This window comes from Vanellus vanellus (genome assembly GCF_965231255.1).
Source record: "Vanellus vanellus genome assembly, chromosome: 3".
Classification (NCBI taxonomy): domain Eukaryota; kingdom Metazoa; phylum Chordata; class Aves; order Charadriiformes; family Charadriidae; genus Vanellus; species Vanellus vanellus.
In genome coordinates, this window is record NC_138907.1 from 27,948,713 (window position 1) to 27,965,063 (window position 16,351).

Below are 16,351 nucleotides of genomic sequence, written 5' to 3' on the forward strand. Positions count from 1 at the left end.
AAGTTTAATTGGAGAAGTACAAGGTTGAAATGACTACAATGCATGTCATTCCTGAGCTGCGTGTCAGCAATTTGGTTCTCGTCGACTTCAAGCTCTGGGGATTACTTCAGAGATACTCAAAACTGACAGCTTTTTGAAATTATCAGGTGGCACCTAAGACACTGGGAAAAGGTGCTTGTTTGTTAAACTTTTTGTATAACTTCTAAAGGTGTAATCACAAATTTTGTTGTTATTTTTGTGAATGAATTCCATTTGCTGATGAGTCAGGCAGCTAATAGGCTTTGAGAGTTGCATGCAGCATGTACTTGTTTGTGTACAGAAAAAACTGAAGAAAATTCAGCTTCAGTAATTATTGTTGGAATCAAGGGGGTAATATTATAAATACGGGTATTTAGATGCTTTTTTTTACACTGCAGGATTCAGCCACTGGGCCAGTGCTGACAAAATACATATATAAATGTCTGGTTTGTTCCCTCTAGAGTACTTTCAAGTGATGTAAACAAGAATATTCCTGCACTACTGTTGAATGTGACTAACTTTTAAAATTCAGTTTGAAGCTGATTTAATCTCAGAATTTCTTCCAAAGTCTTATTCCGAAGTGCAATAATACACTGAAACTGTATTTTGATTATCTATTAGATGTTTTAGGCTCTTTTTTTCAGCCATGCTGTAGTTGATGTGTGTGTGTGGTACCTACCCTTTCAGTGAGCAGCAGCAGCAGAGAGTGACACTGTTGGGAACCTGCGGTAGTTTCATTTCACAGCCTGATCTTGGTAGGTGTACCTGAGGCTGATAAATGGCAAACAATAAAAAAATGTGTGTGATTAATAATGCTGAAGTTGAACAATTCAATTTCACCTTGCTTTCAAGGTAAAGTTAATCGGGGAATAGGGGATTTGGAAGGCCCCTGTTAACGGAGGCCAGTAACAGCCCAGCCTGCGGTGCCTCTGAAGGGCTGGATACCGAGTGCTCGGGAACGGGGACTCGGAAACCTTTGTGTACAGAGAAGAAAATTCAGATGAAGCTGAAGGAGATGAGGCTCCAGTGTTCGGAAGAGGTGAGCAGGAAGGTAGGTAGGGGTGCATGTGGGATGGATATTGTGGGCACCTTTGAGATTTTAATGTCTGAACTTGATTTTAAAAACACAGGATGTATTGTACACATAGGAAGTGGTATCTGTTTATGTATTGGTTCACATAATTTAAATTTTTTAAAAATTGTTAAACACACTGTCTTTATTTTCCCCTTGCACCTCTGAAAATATGTGGATGATACTGGGTGAAGAATGGATTTAACAACATAGTGAATATTCCGCTTGGATGTAGATTTGTATGTCTTACGGTTGCAAGGAAGGGCTCAACACAGTTTGAAAGCTGCTTGTGAAACAGCATAGCTAATATGCAAGGTCTGGTTTTGAATTGAGCAAGAACATTAGTAAAAACTGTCAGTAAACTGCAAAATATTGTGGAATTGGGGAAGTGTTTTCATGATCCTGAATGAGCATCATCGGCAACATATTCCTTACCAAGAGGTAAGGAAGATGTGGAATCTATTTGCTACTGTGCGTTTTTTTCTGAGGTTAAAATTTCCCCGTTAGAAGAGAGTAGATTTTGAGTTTTTAGTGAAAATGTGTACAACCTTATGACACCTGAAATAATTAGCATTCAATTTATGAGAATAAATTATGTTACTCTTGCCAATTAAGGAGGGCCATTAAATTCTGTGACAACCAGCATGAGAGTTAAAACTTACTTCCCAAGGAATGAAGACCTGCTTTTTTTAAAGTTGAATTACACCACATTTGATTTGTTAAAGCCGAAAGAGAGATGCCACCCTGCTCTGTTTTGTTTTATTGTTGTTCTATCCTTTGGCAGATTTGAAGCCCCTAAGTAAATAAGCACTCTCAGATACTTCGAGCCTTAAGTCGCGTTGACCTGTTTGTGCAGCAGTGGCTGCCCGGTTGATTTCAGAGCCATTGTGATCAAGCAGGATCCTACAAATGATCCTAACTGTTTATCTGTGCTCCCATTTTCCTTAAGTGAGGTATAATAACTTTTTGGGGAGGCTTAGTTTTATGTCTTTAAATTGTAAACGCTTTAGCTAAGAGACCCCCTTTGCTACTTGCGTGCAGATGGGTTTAGCATCTACCCCAAACAGGGTGAAGGCATTTTCTTTCTTACCTGGCTAGCTTAGTAGAAAGAAATACTAATCCAGATACCAGGGTGAGATTATTGGTGACAGTGAAAACTGGAAATTTTATTCCTCCCCCCCCCCCCCCCCCCCCCCATCTGCCACGCTCTTTCAGACCTGAAAGTGCTAATAGCAGTTTTATGGCTGCAACTCTGATACCAGGGTCCAGGCATGGAAAGAATGCAAGCCTGAAGGTTGGAGTTAACCGTGCCACAAATGGTGAGACCAGGTTAAAAGAGCCTCAAAATGTTATAGGCAAATACAGTTCTGTTTTGTCTGTACTGCAATCCAAAGGCAATATTTGACTTGAAATCTGGTTTGGTTGTGTATACGGAGGGGTAGAGGAGAAGCAGCAGACAAAAATTGTAAAAAGGTCTGTTATTTTTTAGAACAGCCAAAAAATTTGGGGTTTTGCTTGGTTCTTTCTTCCCCTCCTTTGTTTAACAAGGCTGCAGGAGCTTTGGCATTGATGAGTTGAATTAGTCTTCTGTAAAAGGTTTAAAAAGAGAAGGTGGAAAGCAGAATACTTGGCTCTGTGTGTGCGTGTGTCCATTCCAGAGGTAGTTAAGTAACATCGGGTTCTGTGCAAATAAACAGTGGGTTTCAATTGTCTGCTGCTAATTATCACCCAAATTTGATTTGCACGCTCTTCAAAGGGCCTCATATCTTTGCATTTAGTTATTTGTTTCAGTGCGATGAATCTTTAATTCAAACCAAACGTGGGTCAATTTCCAACTGGAAAAAAAAAATATGTGAGGAATGTGTTTATCCGGGTCATATCAGTGTCTCTCTTTCGTTTTCTATATGTGGTGATTCACGGCCTCAGTGGGGAGGTGAAATTGTGTGAATCCGTGAATGGGCTTTGCCTGTTTGGCGAGTTTGTGAAGGGTTTGGTCAGTTGTAGAAGGGCTTAAATGATTGTGCCTAATGGAATGTTTCTGGTGGGCTTTGAGTAATGAGGGGAAGTTTTGAAGTTCTACAAATATAACAACATCTGATTCTGTGTACATTTTCCCCCAGATATTATTTTCCCTTATGCAACATCAGTTCAGTTGGTCCTTTGCATGCGCATTTTTTTCTACTACAGTAATTTTCTTTTTAATCTTTATATGCAGGATATTTGTTTCTCTGTATGTGGTGATGCAGCCTGAAATCTCTGAGGGTGCTGAAATAATGGTTGCATGTCTTTCCTCCACCGAAAGCATCGATTACAAAATATAGGCCTATAATGAGAAAATAAGGCAATTTAAGGGACTTCTGATGCAGTGGTTGACTAAGTAGATGTTGAGCACTGCCTTAGAAATCTCGCAGTGCTGTGTCATCTGGACACTGTCCTGGGCAGCCGGCTCCAGCTGACCCTGCTTGAGCAGGGGCATTGCACAAGGTGACCTCCAGTGGTCTCTTCCAGCCTCAACCGTTCTGTGATTCTGTGCCAATAATATTCAGTAAAACTGTGAAGAATGGATTTTTAATTGTGCAGTACAAAACGTAACTTTGGTTTCACTGGCTGTGGTTTTGAATTGAACTTTTTGGGGCCACAGAGGTGATGGGTGTATTGAAAAATACATTGCTTCCAGTTGTTTATAACCTAGAAAGAGAATATATTGTTAGAAATGTTAAAAAATTGTTACCAGTCAAAGGCATTTTAGTATTTTAGAAAAAATAACATAATTACAGCTGCCTGTATGACTATTTATCCTGCTTAAGGAGCGTATTTTTATTTTTTATTTAACTGTTGTGAACATGTTAACACTGCCCTGTGCACGTGCCATACAGTGCATTCACATGCTTACACACACTCGCCATATTCTGGCCTTTTGGACCTGCAATTATCCTTGGCTGTCAGATGGCTTTTTAATTACATGACTGCCTGCCCCTCTTCTAAGGATGGCTGTCTCAGCGCGCAGGACAGCACAGGTACCCTGTACTGTGGTCAGGTCTCTCTAAAGGCCTGTCTGTGTGCTGTGTAAAAGCTACACCAAGCCTGAAGAGGCTGAAGCCCCATCTGAAGAGCATCTCCCTTTCCTAGGTAGGAGTCTGTCCCCTAGCAAAGCGCTTAGCATCGATTCCCAGTTCCTCAGCCTTCTTTAAGGGTCAAACTTCCTCCTCTGATCGACTGCACTGGGAAGAGAGCGCCCATCTCCCGGATCGCTGGGTACTGCCGGTACCAGTCTTTGTGAAGCCAAAATAGCAACTGCCAGTAAAGTAGGTGTCGTCGTTAGCAGAGCTGGCTCCTGAGTATTTCCCAAACACCACAGCTACTGATCCCCTGTTGGGGAGTATGTAGCTTATAACTCCAGGCAGTTGTAAAGTGTTTGCTGGATGGAGTGAATGCTATTCATTTTAACATCCCTTGCCTGTTTTCACCATTAAAAATATTTGATGTCCATCCTCGTCCACACTCTCTGTCAGTTATCTGGTCGATCATCTGCTCCAGCAGTAGCTGCCAGCTTCCCCCTTGAGAACAGTCTTCATCTCTTCCTTCGGCTCATGCTGAAAGCAGCCCTGCCAACTGCTCTTTGAGCACAGATGGCAAACTTAGAAGGTCCTTGTCCAGACATTTGAGCTTCTGCTTTTTCTGCATCTTGAAATCAGTCTTTGTGATAAAAAAATTATTTATTTAGTGCCTTTACGCTGTAACGGATCCAGCCAAAGAGCAATCTGCCATCCAGCTGGCTAGACACTTAACAGCCACAGCGGGGAAAAGGGTAAATCCAATCTGTGAACCGCTGCCTGTAAAAGGTGGTATTGAAATCGTTAGCTGGCCCTGGTAATTGGTAACAGCTATTGACGATTGCATGTAGTTTTGGTACAGATTCTTGCAAAAAAATTGTATTCAAGACTGCACGCTCCTATTCCCTCTTGTGCACGCGGGAATGTGTAGACCTTCCAGGGTCAGGGTCCCCCCAAACCAGGGGCGCGTGGTGCTGGTTTGGTGGAGACGGTAGACCTGCCTGAGTCGTTGGGATGCCCGACTGCGCTGGGGCTGATGTGGGGTCTGGCCTCCTTTACCTTCAGCTAGGTGAGCGGGTTTAGATCACTCGTACCTCTGGATAACGAGTATTTGGGAGTGTTTTTTATTAATTTTTCTTTTCCCAAGAGAAGGAAGAAGGAATTAGGGGCAGGTAAACACTAGAATCTGAGCTAAAATTCGCTCTGCAGACCCTTTTTTTTTTTTTTTTTTCCTGCATTTTGCCTACTTTTCAGAAAGAAATAGCGTGTATAGATTCTGTAAGCAGATAGACACAATAGTACTGCAAAGTGTGAATTTCTCCCAGCTGCTTTAATGGAGTGTTGATTTTAAAACCTAATTTCACTACTGCTTGCTTTGCAATTAACACCTAGTTAATGCATTTGGTTAGTTCAGCTGTGTGGTGCCATACTTTGTGTTGGGGTGGGTGTCAATATGGACACTTTAATGAAAATATCTGTTTAAGATAAGTGAGTAGTCAAAGAACAAAGTCTGAGGCTGTGGAGGCAGGAATAAGCCAGGAAAAGCTGGTAATATTGTAATTCTATTAAAATTAATTTGAATAAAGTGTTAATTTCTGTTACGCCCAAGAAAACTATAGCAAAAAGAGAGGGAGTTGAGAGACAGGAAGTTTAAAAAATGTAAGAAATCAAGTAAAAGGGAACTTGACAAAATAGTGGCTGATGCAGAGAAGGTGAACTGGATATGTCCGTGTAAACTTGAAATACAGGAGAACGGGACAGCTAATGAAACAAAATTAAGCATCAAGTGAGGTCAAAAAACTTTATATTAAGAATGTAACCGTTCCAGAATATTGGCATAATAGTAATTATTGCCTTCTATAACACCAATGGAATTCAGTGGTACAAGGTTTTGGAACCTACAGCATAGTGAGATGAAAAAACTCACCCTGCTTGAGGAGACTCTCTGCACTTTTTAGTGAGAAAATAATTTGCAAAACTTACAGCTTTCAAGGTAGTTTAAGATCTGAACACTTCTCAGCAGTGGTCTCTAAGTTGCTTCTCTGAACCTCTTGTACGTTTAATGATGTTCTATGCCATTAAAACAAAAAAAGGATTTTTAACCACTTAAGAGAAAATATGTGGAACAGGAAACTACTTCCGAAAATTCTGGAATTTTCTGGGCTGGGGAAGGGATATTTCTCTGGATTTAAAATTTCTGTGTTTTATCAATTCTTGGTGAGTGTGATTTGCGCATCAGTTTCATGGTTCTCCACGAGGTGGAGGAAGCAGCTTACGCTTCGGCGTGTACCGGCGAGCTGGCTGCAGCGTGGGGAAGCGGCTGTGCAGCTGTACAGCTGTGCAGTTGCGCGGCTGTGCAGGGCTCCGGCTCCCCTCCTCTCCCCCCACACCGCCCGGCCTGTCGGACTGCAGGCAGGGAGGCTGCGAGAACAGGCTCTGAAGGTTTCTTGCTGGTTTGCTCCTTTTAAAAACGATAACGGGGATTTCAATGCTGTGATTCATCGGGAGGTCTTTAAGGGCTTCATGAAGGATGCCGACGTGATCACGTCTGCTTTTCCATCGGAGGAGCTTAGTCCCACATGTGCGATGCCTGTCCTGTGGTCATACAGCCAGGTAGCGGCCGGGCTGGCAGATAACCCTGAGTCTCTGAGATTCAGCGTGCTGCAGTGTATTTACTCCCAGAGGCCAATTTCACTATAAAATTGGTGTTCTTTATGGATAAAATACAAGTAGGAAATAGACCAGCTAGTGTCTGTAATTAAAATAACTTACACTAGGTCTCTGCTTAGGGCTCTGATTTTTGTGAACAGTGTTTCAAGGTTTTCTGTTGACTGTGGTGGGATTTGGAAGGATTTACCTTGCATAATTAGCCCCAAGCTTGTGTTTCTCAGAGTCCTGTGCTTTCAGTCTTTGCAATTTCCTTTCCTTGTCTTAAACGCTATCATCTGATTGATTTTCATTTTTGCCTGTAATGAAACAGGTCAGCCCAAAATAGAAAATATTGGTTAGCTTTAAAATTCAATTCAGTTAATTTCTGTTGAAAAAAAGATCTCTCTTAATGCTTATGTATGCGCGATACAACGCTGCTTTTGTTTTACGCGGTCATATTATGGCAGATCATGTGAATTATTTTTCAAGGTGTTAAAGTGCGTTTGCAGTGGTGCCAAGGTTGTTTCTGAGTTGCACAGGGCTAACTCGATTGTATCAAGATAAAAAGCCATTGGAATGGGATGTTATTAAGGTAATTTACAATAAGTGAACACAAAAGTAGAACTGGAGACTGAAACAGTAAATTGCATGGAAAGAAGGCTGGAAAGGGGTCTTGAGGAGCCATTTCATCCTTGATACATGATCATACGAGGTCATTTTGCTTCCTTTTAGCCCAGGGATTTTCTGTGAGCTGCTTGTTTCTGTGTTCCCACAAGCATCATGTTGCCATAAATGAAGCATCTGTGAGCTGCAGCACGCGATTAGAAAGAAGTGGGAGGTGAGGAAGGTGCAGACTTGATAAGCAGTGTTGCCATCAGGGAAAATGTCCATGAATTTGTTCTTAAACATACGAAGGCGTGTATTCCACAATATCCCAAAGCTTTTATTTTCTGGGGGCAAGGGCAGATGGTTGGTTGGTTTAGTTGATGCTTGTCTCCCACCCCCTCTTACCGGTATTATTTGTGCCTATTCCTTAAAGGAAATGAGCAACAATATTTATTTTTGCCAAAATATATGAGGGCTTCTTCCAGCATAGCTTCGCCAGTTAGGGCCATAATTTCTTATTGCTTCTGATTGATATACCTATGTTAGTAACTCATTTAGCTCCTAGCCAGGACTTGGAAATTTCTAACAGCTTGGATATGTACTTCAGGTGAGGTTTCGTCTCTGTTCCTTTACGTATGTTAGCTTGTAACAAACTAAATGATGTTAACATAAACCCTACTGGAAGAGGTTTACAGGAGTCAAGCTTTGCTGGCTTCTGTGACAGCTAAAAGAATATGTTTCATTACTGAAGACTCAGTTGATTAGTGGCAATCTGTTAGTGTGGTAAATCAGTCCGATGACCAAGCGCAAATTCCTCTCTAGAGGCTTAAAATTCAGGTGACCATAGTTAAGATTAATAAATCTTAGCTTTAACAGAAATTGCTCTGCTTCAGTTATACGGAAATTTAACAGTAATATGCTTTCTCTGGGCGGAGGGGTAAATATATGGGAACAGCCTCTGAAGTATGTGAAGAAACATGCATTTACCCTAAAGAACATAACCTTGGCCAGAGAAATGTGATCTCTGGAGCTGTGCTAAATTATGTGAGTTATCTGTCCCAGAAGAAGCAAAACTTATCTCCAGAGACCTGAAAGAGTATGTTGGCTTTGCTGTTCTGTTATTGATACAGGACTCAAGTTGGACAGTACCTGCATGGGAGGTAGGTCACATTTAGCAAGATGGGATGGCAGTTGCCTTAAAGCTTCGCTCTGTTTTCTGTCTGGGCGAGAAGGGGAGGGACTGCCTGAAATTCTCCAGCAACAGCCAGTTCAAAGCAAAAAGTGATGGGGAGCTGCAGAGAACACTGTGATGACTTGCCTACGGGATTGGTCTGGTCCTTGCTCTCCTTGGTGGGGGGTGGCTCCTTACTGGTCCGTGCCCAGAGCTGGGAATGCACTCGGTGCTTCTTAAAACTGCCCGGCAGCCTGCGGCACGCACAGCCTGGGATGCTGCTCTCGCTCTCCTGCCGGTGACCTGCGCGGGAGAGGGGGTTACCTTCCCTGCCGCACTAATGACCGTGCCTCCAACCCTGTCGTCAGGGACAACTGATAGAAAGTGACGCAGTAACAAGCTATAGGAGTCAAATTTTACTGGCGTAGTTCAGAACTCCAGCAGATAAAAGTGAGCGTGAAATGAAGGCTGTCTCTTTCTTTTGGAGCGATGGCTTTAGTAACCCAAACTGGGACCGCTCTCCTGATACTGTTTCTTAAAGCTTGCAGCAGCATTTTTTCCCTGCGTAATTCCTGATCCTGATTGCTAGTTCTCTTCATCACAAAGATGCTATCATTTCTAATCTTTTAAAAATCTTTATCGGGCCTTCTTTTATTTGCTGGTAGCTCAGGCTGACTGAAAAAAAAAAAAAATCTTTAAAACGTGGTGAAGTGAAAAATACACCAAAATTTCACTTCAGTGCTCTGGCCAAATCTATCTTAAGGGAGTTGCTACTCTAGCCTGCTCTGTGCTGGGGAGCCATTTTTCTCATCTTCACTTGTGCTGCAAAATTGCGCTTCCTCTTACGCTGAGGCCAAACACATCTCGAGAAAAAACTGCTCGGTTTGCCAAACATGCAGCTGATGACACACGTATTTATGCTCCCTGGCAAGCTAAGTTAAACAAACAGGGACTAAGTTGGGCAGACGTTATAGGAGGTAATACTTCATCATAACTTGACTATGAGCAGCTTATTCTTCTTTCCAATTATGGCATCCCCGTGCATCACTTTCCCAAGAGAGGAGTATTCTGGGACGAAAAAAAATACAGCATATAAAGTCTCGAAAGCGCCGTAACTGTAAAATAGGGGACGGTAGCTGGAATGAAGGGTCTGAGCACGTGTACATCTGTCTCTTTTTGTTCAAAGCATGTTTGTTTCTGCCTCAGATGTTAAACTGTTAAATTAATTCCTGAAAACTCAGTCACTTGGCTCTCGGTGTGCCTGAATTCAGGCCCCGTTTCAGTAACATCGGGTTCTGTGCAAATAAACAGTGGGTTTCAATTGTCTGCTGCTAATTATCACCCAAATTTGATTTGCACGCTCTTCAAAGGGCCTCATATCTTTGCATTTAGTTATTTGTTTCAGTGCGATGAATCTTTAATTCAAACCAAACGTGGGTCAATTTCCAACTGGAAAAAAAAAAATATGTGAGGAATGTGTTTATCCGGGTCATATCAGTGTCTCTCTTTCGTTTTCTATATGTGGTGATTCACGGCCTCAGTGGGGAGGTGAAATTGTGTGAATCCGTGAATGGGCTTTGCCTGTTTGGCGAGTTTGTGAAGGGTTTGGTCAGTTGTAGAAGGGCTTAAATGATTGTGCCTAATGGAATGGTTCTGGTGGGCTTTAGAGAAAGGAGTGCAAGCCCTGAAGTTAGACAGGCACAGAAAAATCTTGTTAGACTTCAATTCCCATCCTACCAATAAAAAGATATCTGTGTGAGGACGAAGTGGAGAGATGGGATAACACGATGTAGATTCTTTTCTACTGCATTGAATCTGAACTTTAAAATGTGTATCTTTTACGCAAGCTCCTTTGTTGTCACTGTGACCCTCTGCTATGTGCACAGCCATAAAATTGCAGTCACAGAACTGAAGGAATTCTGGACATTTTTTCTTTTAAAAATAAACAGAAAGCACCAAATGCAAGCAAGAGGGCTGTAGCAACAATAAAATTTCATTGTAATAAATACCACATGCAATCACTATTTACGAAGCAGACAATAAAGACTAATTTAAAAAGAGAAATCCTTCTATTCTCTTTCACGTGGCTAAAGGCAGCATCATTTCTGGGTGTCTTTACTGGAGATTTATTCAAAGATTTAACACCCCCTTCTGTTTTTCTTCTCCTGGAAGCTTGGAGGAGGATACTTTATTAACTTGCTGTTCTTTAGATTCACATCTGACCTCTGTTTTCTTTTAACGTGGAGGTAGTTGGTAGGAGTTTGGGATTTTTTTTCTTTAAAGAACACTTCCAAGATATTTCTGTAGTATGATATAGCATTTCCTGCATTCATTCATTTTCTTCTAGTGACTGGAGTAAATGGACCTTATTTTAGATAAGTCCATAAATAGTGAAAAAACCCTTCTCGGATTCTGTATGTTGATGCTTTTTGATACTTTCAAGATAGGTTGTTTAATGTCTCAGCAAAAGAAGAACCTATTTTGGTTTGGTGCCCGAACAGTCAGCTAAGTCTGAACTGGTGACCTAATGTAAAAATGTTTGCTGCTGTCAGTGGAGGAAAGATTTCAATTTTATGGCAAGTATTTCTTAGATCTCACTGTTTTGGGCTCCTGTCAGTCACAATTAAAATCAGGGTCCTTCTGAAGTGGAGCTGTAATTTCAAAATGAATATCATGTGCGTTTTTACTGTGGCTGTATCTGTAAGGTGCATCTCAACAGGGTTTGATACAGGGAATTCTTCTTTGCCAAATGGCAATTTTTCTGTTTGTCTGCATCAGTGTTTCTGGATTCCAGTGCTATGTGACTGGTTAATCTCCATAATATTTTTACAGTTTATTTTCAGTCCTGCCAAATCCAATCCAAATAGTTATATGTTTTCTTCCTACAATGGAGGTAGATTATGTGCTGGTATAATCAGTGCAGCATGCAAGACACATTACGATCTATAGGACAGAAATTTTATGTTTGGATTGTGTCAACATTTGTTGATCAAGGTGGGGGATCCTACTTATTTAACAAAACCAAAAATAATAGTAGGCTTAGGAACAAGTACTTGCCTGTCATGATGGGAGTGGGATAAATCTTAAGGTAGGGACATTCAGATTTGTAGATGTATTTCATATAGATTCCATGGGTATTTTGTAAGGTCTGGTTGTGATGTATGTAGGCACCTCTTCTTTCCTAATATCTGTGGGTGTTCTGCTCAGATGATGAACAACAACATGAGAAAGACTTTGCCTTTTTATATTCTCAGGGCTGTCAGATAATATCTAAAATTATTTGTCTCTATTAGAGTGAAGCCCTAAAAGAATGGTCACCTCTGTGCAGAGATTTGGAGAGGGAGTGGTGGTGGGCTCTCTTAAGTTCTTCAATGGTTTAGCCATAATCTTCATAGTAGTTGGAGCTCACTTTAGTGAAACCAGAGCATTCACCTTTTTAAGGAACTGCTTTCTGCCTGGAGCAATGTTTATACCATACGAAGCACGATACCATTGCTAAAATGTCTTGGTATCATGCTGGTTTTTGGGAGTGTCTCTGTTTCTGTTCTCGTTCCACTAAAGGCTCCGGGTTGAGAGCCTGGGAATTTGTAAGTGTGATGGATACTGTTTGAAATCACCATTTCTGAATGAACACATGGGTTTTCTCTTGAGCCATTGCATAGCAATAGTTGGTATCCTTCAGGATTTGCATTGCACGCACTTTTTTCACAATTCTCTGTAGTCTAGAATTTCTCTTTGAATTGAAAATTCAGAGAGAACGAGGGCTTGAAGATGGGCTCCAACTTGTATACCTTCCTAGGTAAGGGAAAAGACATGAGAGAACCCCCTAATCACACAATTTTCTGACTTCCAGATCATCTCTGTGTTGTGTATCTGGCTCTAAGTGCAACCATTTCTGTGGGAACAATTCCTAACTCTGGTCCTTCATTTTTCTTTTTTCCAAGAGGAGGAGATTGACCTGAAGTTCTCTTCTAGCTAAGTCATAGAGTAAATGGATTTTAAAGTAAAGATACATTTTTGGAGATATGTTTACTTTAAAATTCTTTTGCTTCAGAAACAAGTTTATTTTTGGTTTTTTTTTTTTTTTTCAAGGTACCAGACTGTTTGAATTTTCCTGAATGCTTGCTGTTCGTAGTATCACGGAGGAGGAAGCTTTCCCACTCCGTAATCTGTCACTGACTCTTTCTATCTGTCTCCCTAAATAGCTTCTGTGACCCCTTTCTCTTAGAAAGCTTTTTAACTGAAGTGGTCTTTTGATGTCTGATTTTTTTAGCCAGCTTTGTTACTTTGGCCAAGAGCCTTATGTTGTTGACTCATCACTTGTGAAGAAGGTACTTAACCCTGATGCCTTCTTGGTAAATAGATGATATTAGTTACTGATTATATAATATGATACAATAATATAGATCAGCTCAATCATAGAGGAAATTCTTACAATTTGCCAGACTGGACAAGAAACTAAAATACTACGTTGCTTTGCGTATCTAGTAACTTTAGTTTGTTGACAAGCTCAGTCTAGCATAATTTGCAACCCTACTGCATATTATTGCTCATAAATGGGTAACATAGTCTGTGCGTGCCAGTGTTTGTGTCCCCAGCTTTGTGCTGGACATTTGTACCTGGACTGTCTGAGACTCAAATTGCCTTTACGTATGTAGTAACCTACTCTACAGTATTTGTTTATTTCTGCTTTTGGTCCAGCAAGTCTGTTAGAGCAAAGTGAAGTATTACTTTAGATTCTTCTCTAGTCCTAAAGTAATTTGAATTGTTTATGTTATTACAGTCAGAAAGTAAGTATCACAAGAAGAAATGTGGAGAAAAATCAGCTCAACTATGTAAGATTTTAAATAGGTTTTCCAAAAAATACTGCTCGGTACAGCTCAATCCTGAATTGAGAATGGGGAGAAATTAACTGACCTCCATAAACCTTCAATGGAGTATGGCAGAAATAAGCTCTGTGGAGGACAGACAGACATTTTCTCCACTAAAATTTCTCTGGTATACCCTGGCTAATCTTCACAACTGAGGAGTTTGGGGGCTGATGTGACCCCCCACGCAGCTTTCACACCTAGGCAGCTTTATTAATTTCATCAGGGTGAGGTCAGGAAATTCTCAAAGCACAGAGCAGGTCCATAACCGAACTTTTATAAGGTCTCCAAGATTACTGGTGTCCGGGGCATAGAAACACTTTGAGAAAAGTCCTTGACAAAATATCCGTGTCTTTTCCCCCCCTCTATGTTGCTATTAAGAAAAATGGGTCTTTTCTGTCCGGCGGAGAAGCCTTGTCACAGTTGTCCATGCCTTTGACACCTTGACGCTGTATTATGTTATCGCCACGCGCTCCATACGGGGCTGTGTGCTGCGACCTTTGGAAACTGGAGCTGGTGCACAATGTGGACCTTCATGCCAAGAACACTTTAGATCAGCTCTGCTGGTTGTTAATAAGTTCCTGGGCAGAATTCAAGGTGTTAGTTTGAACCTATAAAGCCCCAAATGGTTACCCAGGAGGCTGCTTCCCTTCCTGCAGCGCCGCACTTGGAACTGGGATCAGCCAGAGACACTTGACCTCGGCTTTGGAATTTGCTTCCACCTGGGCTGGGGTCTGTCAAAAGTTAGTGTGTGCTGTAAGCTCGACTTCTCTGCCTGATGACCTGGTAGGGGATGGTGTGAAGTACTGGGGGTTTGCTTTATGCTAGTGGTGGTGTGTAATTTTACCTGCTGGTGAGTGTTGGGGTTTCTCCCCCCCTCCCTTTCTCTTTATGCTAGAAAGAACAGTATATTGTTCTTGAAATGACACCATAGCTGCAGTTTATACCTGCAATCATGTGGCTGGAACAGAGGCATTGCCACCTGCGTTTTAATTAATTACATTTCTGATGCCATTGAAATCAGTGGGAGTATACAACTCATTCCCCGGTCCTAGGATTTGTTCCCCTGAGCAAAGCTTTTGAGATCAGATAAGAATCTATAAATAAGGTCTACGTAAAGATGGCTTAAATCAGGGAAGCCTGGTAACGGGACTTCTCTTTAAGACTGAGATCAGTGACACGTCATTGTAGAACAGAAACGTCAGTTGGAGAAAAGAAAACAAAGACAGGCAATAGTATAAGGGGAGGCAAACCCCATGTTGTTGTTCGTCATATAATCTGTTTTATTCTCATCTTATTAAATGAGGTGCGAAAGAGAGGAAGCTGCAGAAGGATGGAATGTGCTTGTCCTTGATTTTTTGATGGAGAGAGGTAGGGCGTGCAGTTAACTGTTCTGCAGCGCAGAACACACAACTTGCAAGCTGAGGCGACTCTTGTGCAGTGCAGATTGTGTGAGGTGGTCTCACAGGTCGCATCAAGGAAATTAAAGCTGGGAAACTAAGCCTGGGATATTTGGGCATCTAAGTAATTTTGCATGGCTGTGCCGTGCACTCTAGGAAAGTGCCTGTAAAAACATTTTGGGGTTTGTAATAGTGTAGTCCATGAACAGGAAGGATGGTGACAAACGAATTTGTTGTGTTCAGCATAGAAATAATAATACAAATAAAAATACATAGCTGTTTTAAATGGGAAGCCTAGAAGTCCAATGACTTCATGAGAGAAAGATCTGTTGCTTCTCTGTTTGTTTCACCTGGAACTGTTAGGAGAGGGAGGATAAGGTGTTAGAAAGCCGAGAGTGTATATAAATCCTAAGGCTTGAGTATTTTATTCACCAGTGGCTCATCCCTAATATAATTTGGCCATAGACCAAATTTCCTATCTGATAAGACAGGATGTAAAACTGTGAGTAATCCATCCACCAAACAGCATGTGCCAGATTTTTCTGGTTTTTCATGTATAAACACTTGGTCCCTCCCTGCATTTTTATTCCTGTTTCTTTAGGCAGATTCCAAATTTAGGTGTTGCACTATGTGGTCGTCCACAGGAGAGAGGCACTGAACCCCCAGTGAACTCTGCGGGCCTCCCCCCTCCCCCCCCCCCCGACCCCCGAAAGCACCAGGTCCCAGTGCAGCACATTCCTTCATAGAGAAAATACGTCAGATGCTCAATCAGCCCAAACTTAATCTTTTTCTCCTTTCAGCCTCCCAGCTATGGGGATATAGCTGTTTTAGGCAACCTGGAAAACTGCCTCTCCTTCTTAAAGCTTTTACGTGTTCACACGGTGAACAAACCCCACACGTCTGTCGTGACAAAAGACTTTTCTTCAGAGTTAGAGCCATCCCTGTGTACTCGTGATTTCTCTAAACTGTTCATTCGTTGCCAGTAAAGAGCTTTTTTTTTTTTTTTTCCATAGGAAAACGCATGTCCCAGCTCTAATAAGTTTATTTGTAAGTCTGATTGACATATGATGGGACAAAGTTAGACTGACAGTGAGTGTTTCATTGATGTGAAATTTTACACCGTATCTGGACATAGTATATACTTGGTTTATGATCCAGCTGGGCATGCTTGTTAGTTATTGTTGAGGTCAATCAAAGTGTAATTGTAACATAGGGAAAGACGGTCCCAGGGCTACAAAGATTTGTTTCCAACAGCTGCTATTCATTATTGATTAAACTCTACCTTCTGTTTTTGAAATTAATAACCCTTGGCCTTCTAACAAGGCATCAGACTTTGATTTTTAAATCTCTGTTCTTAAAGATGCACCAGTTTCATCCCCAGACAAGTGAGAGCACGAAGCACTTTAGCTAGTAATAGTAGTTGGCTGCAGAACTTAGTATTTCTGCTTGTGGAAAACCAGATGTGAGTTAATTAACCTGAAATTTACAGGCACTGTATGCTGGATGTGAGAGCG